General features: G+C 38.8%; 1 protein-coding gene across 2 annotated transcripts in view; it reads left to right on the top strand.

Moving 5' to 3' along the window:
* The window catches only part of Map3k20 (mitogen-activated protein kinase kinase kinase 20), a 122,684-nt gene that overhangs the window by 9,278 nt on the left and 108,503 nt on the right, over positions 1-4,903 (top strand). The window lies entirely within an intron of this gene.

Here is a 4,903-nt window from a genome sequence, read left to right as displayed (position 1 = left end):
TTTTTTTTTTTTTTTTTTGGTACCAGGGATTAAACTCAGGTCCTTGCGCTTGCGAGGTAGGCGGCAGAACCACTGAGCTAAATCCCCAGCCCAAATTTTTATTTTAATACATAGAAGAAAAATAATAGAATAGAGTAGGGGAGATCAGGAGTGCCAGAGTGGTGGCACAGTTGCAAATTTAAATGGGTTAGTGAGGCCTCACTAAAAATATGATACTTGAGTAAAGTGTTCAGGGAAGCAAGGGAGGGAGCCATATGCATATATAAGGGTAAATCATTCCAGAAATAGACATAGGCTGGTGGCAGGTGACAGCATGACTGGTATGTTGGAGAAATAGGAAATAAAACCAGACAGGTAAAAAGCCAAATGGTCAGGGACTTTGTAGACATTTGTACTGTAAGTGTTTCTGATTTAAATCAGGAGAAAATAGTGAACACATTAATGCTTTTGAATAGGGAAATGGAATTATTTGAACTATATTTTAACGTGCCCTAGTCACTTTCCCATTGCTGAAACACAGTATCTGAAACCCAAACATAAAAGAGGAGAGGTTTATTTTAGCTGTCTTCATGCTGTCTTCTCAAATAAAAACTATACAGTTTTATATCCTTGAGCCTTTGGAGGGGGTAGGGTCTTGCTGATTTCTGAGATGCCTTTGCATCATATTTCCTAGCTTTCTGATGCGAAGTACTTAGCTTATTTTAGTCCTGATCTTTTCAGCCTCTATAATTCTCTTGCCCCAACTTTGTAAGTGTTTCCTTTCTGATGAAATTGCAAACTTTTCACGTGAGTTTTTTGCTCCAGATTGTCATTGTAGATTTGGCTCAAAGCAGCCAGCATTACTTATGCCACAGCCTGAACACTGGGCTGCTTTGAAATTTCCTCCACCATATTAATTAGTTTGCTGCCCTTATTCTCAGTTTCCCACAAATCTCAGGACACAGACAACTGTAAACAACTTTTCTGCCAGAGCATAGCACATATGGCCTCTATCTCAACTGCCAATGGAGTCTTTATGCACAAGTAAATCTTCCTGAGCTTGGCCTTTATTGTCTGCATTTCATTTTGCTCCTGTGAGCTCTCAACAGAATCTTCCATGAAGTCTGTGTTACAACATTCTAGGACTTGTCAAGCTGGCATCTCTTTACCTCTCCAAATTTCTCATGGGAACTGCATCCAAAGGCTTATGAATCACATGGTTAGGTATAATCACAGCAATGACCCACTTCTCTGGTACCAGTTTCTTAGTCATCTTCTTGTTGCTGGGACAAGATGCCAAACACGCACAACTCTTAAAGGAGAGGTTTATTTTAGTCATGGATTCAGTCCATGGATAGCAGGCTGCAAGGCAGAAACAGGGTGGCAGAGGAACATGGCAGAGAAAAGTGTGATCAATCCATGGCATCCAGGAAGCAGAGAGAGAAGGGAAGATCTACGCCCTTTAATGGCATGCCCTTATGACCTGCCCCTCCTGACCAGACTCACCTAACGTGAGCATCTGGGGGGACATTTTTCATCTAAATTATAATGTATGGCCACTCTGGATATTCTTGAGAAAAGATTCCGAGGAGCAGAGACAGGGGCAGAAAAACTGAAAACAATATTATAGTCATTGAGGTGGAAGATATTTGTGGTTGGGACCAGGAAAGTTGCAAAGGAAGCGGTGAGATGTGGCTGAATTTGGAATGTCTTTTTGAGGAAGAACTAATCAGATTTGCTCAAGGACTGGACATGAGCCATGAAAGTAGAAGTCTCAGGTTTTTCCCTGAAAAAGTAGTGTTGTCCATGTGGAGGGCTAGGACCATCATGAATAGAGCACTTTTGATGCAGACAGTCTTGAGAATTTTCTATCAAAAATACAATTTACAGTGAAACAAAAATATGAAATACTTGGAAACAGTCCAAATGCCCATCAGCAGATGAATGGATAATTAAAATGTGGTATTACATACAATGGTATATTATTCAGCCTTTTAGAGAAATGTAATTCTGATCCATGCTGCAACATGGATGTATCCCGAAAACATTATATTAAGTGAAACAAGCTTAATACAAAATAATGCAAATTGCATGATTCCACTTATAGGGGTATCCAGAATAGGCAAATTTGGAAGCAGAAAGTACAAGAGAAGTTGTCAGAGGCTAAGAAGAAAGCACATGGAGAGTTACTGTTTCATAAATTCAGAGCTTCTGGTTGGGATGGTGAAAATTTTCTGGTAATTGATAGTGGTGAGAGTTGCACAACAATGTGAATGTGCTGAATACCTCTGAATTGTGTCCTGACAGTGGTTAAAATGATCAGTTTTAGGGCTGGGGATTTAGCTCTTAAAAAATTTCTTAAAAAATATAAAAGTATGAGATACTAAAGTATAAATTCAATAAAAATAAACTATAAGATATTTATATTGAAAACTATAAAATATTGCTGAGAGAAATTTAAAAAGACATTAAAAATAGAAAGCTACTCTGTTCATGGATCAGAATTTGGTAGTAAGATGTTAGTTCTACCAAAATTAATTTGTAGGTTCAATATGTAGTTCTAGCCAGTTTTGCTGTTGTTTGTTTCTTTATTTGTAGAAGTTTATAAGCAGATCGCAAAGTACATACAGAAATGCAGAGGACCTAGAATATTGAAAAAGAACAGAGTTGGATGCAGATTTACATTACATTACTACCTTATTTGATTACTTACTATAGAGCTACAGTAATTAAGACAGTGTGGTATTTACATGTAGTCAGACCAGTGTAACAACAAAATCCAGAAATAAACCCATATGTGTTTCATCAATAGTTTTTGACCAATATTTGCCATGGAACTTTAGGTGAGGAGTGAAGGAAAAATATCAGGTAAGGGAGAGACACTGAGAAGGTATAGGAACCAGTGATTTTAGGTGGAAGGTGTTAGAGTTCAGGTAAAAATATACGAAGTGGTGGTTCGCAGGTCGTATGGATTGTAGAGGAATAGTTATTTGGTCGTAGAGGAATAGTTTTTGGTAATATGGTGTCTAGGGCATGACCAAAGGAATTTATGACTAAACTCCTGGGGTGAAGGGTTAGATGGTTAGAAGGGAAAAATTCAAAGACTTGAAAGGACAGGTGTGGGAGGCTACTTGACGTGTGTGTAGAAATTCCCGCCCTACCCGACAGGAATGGTAATTGGAGAAAGTAGCAATGAGCTAGGAGCTAAAGTAGGGGTGGGGGAAGCATTGAGATTTGTTAGATGGTGGCAACAATAAAGGATAATGATTGATGCCATCTCATGACAAAAGATTTAGCTGCTAAGGAGGGGGTGAGGCATTCTGTCTCAAAGCGGCCCTGAGGAGCTCAGTGCCAGGCTTGGTGAAACAGGTACTGGGCAGCCCTTGAGAGAGGCCTGGCTTTGTCAGAGGAGGGAGGTGCCTTTGAGGGAAGAGGGTCAGGACAGAGGGGTGCAGCTGAGGATGAAATGTGAGGATACAGATACATTGGAAGGTTCCCGGAGCTGGGAAAGTGGGACATGGGGCCCAGTTGACATACATGTGGTCACTTTTAGAGATCAGCTGGTAGGAGGCAGGGCTGGTGATATTTTTCCTTCCCTCTTCGTCTAGCTATTTCCTTGCAAATCACATACTTCTCTTGTGTAAGAGAATATATTTTTGCTTTGTATTCAGGAAAACACAACTCTACAGAAATCTAACTCTGTGTTTCTTTCACTGTTGCATTTGTTAAACTGAATATGGCTGCAGAAAAACACAGCCTTTTTGTTCCTCAGCCATATATATATCCAAATATAGCCTCAGCTATATTTCCCTAGTCCAATGGTTCTCAATTTTTTTTTTTTTTTTTGCAAATAAGCATTAATTGTTCCAACACCATTTGTTGGAATGATTATCCTTCCTTCATGTGGTGATGGCGTAAATGGGGAGTTGGTGAGATACCATCTCAGTCCTAGGGGACTCAAGGCAGGTAGATACCTCCAGGCTATGGGGGTTGGAAGGAGCAATGTTAGGGATCCCCTGGCCTCAGGAGTTGGACAAGAGATCCAGAGAGAAGAATAGTGCATGAAAAATTCTACTCAGATGGGATTTTCCATATTCGCCTTAATTTAGGTGCTGGGATCTGTGTAATCTGAGTTTGTCAGTGACTTTCTGAGAAGGTGACTAAGAAAAAGGTAATTCTTGAGAAACTAGGAAATCTAAAATGAACAAAAACTTCTTGCCAGCATGTTCTTAATAGGAACTCAACCTATTGTCCAAAATAGTAGTCTCATATTTATGAAAATACTAGAATGGAATTGTATTGGCACATTTTGAAATAAAATACAAGTCTTAAATAGCATCTCTGTCTTCCATTGAAAATGGAGGCATTTTAATTTCTACCCAATAAAAAAACACTGTGTATGTAGCTTAGTATTTCAGAGCCTGGGCTGCAGCCTTAACCAGTACAAATTCAAATCTTGTCTCTACTGCTTGTTAGGTGTATAGGCAAGTTGCTTAACAGAACCTTAGTTTATTATAAAATATAGATAATGATAGCATCTGCTTCATGAAGACATTGTAAGGACCCAATGAGGTAATCGTGGAAGTGCACTCACAGAGCTCCTGGATTCTAGTCAGCTCCCTGTGTACAAGATGCTCTTAGTACTATTACTTCAGCAGCTTCCAGTCAGAACACACCCCATGTTTCTGTTCTCTGCAGAGGCTTGTTAACACTTCTGTCAGCATAGCTTTCTTTTTTAAGACTTGTAAATAACTAGCTATTTACATCATCCTTTAGTATAATGTTTCCCACACTTTTAAAATCTATAGTCTCTATAGTGTTTTCTCATATTTTTTTCACTTTATCACCAACAAACAGTATTTTGCCATTTCTTTGCTGTACAAATTGTGATGTTTTATCTTTTTTTTTTTTTTTTTTTTTTTTT

The sequence above is a fragment of the Fukomys damarensis genome, unplaced genomic scaffold (genome assembly GCF_012274545.1).
Source record: "Fukomys damarensis isolate Sample0158 unplaced genomic scaffold, DMR_v1.0_HiC HiC_scaffold_26, whole genome shotgun sequence".
Taxonomy (NCBI): domain Eukaryota; kingdom Metazoa; phylum Chordata; class Mammalia; order Rodentia; family Bathyergidae; genus Fukomys; species Fukomys damarensis.
The sequence above is the reverse complement of the archived record's forward strand: the minus strand, read 5'-3'. Positions and strand labels throughout refer to the sequence as shown.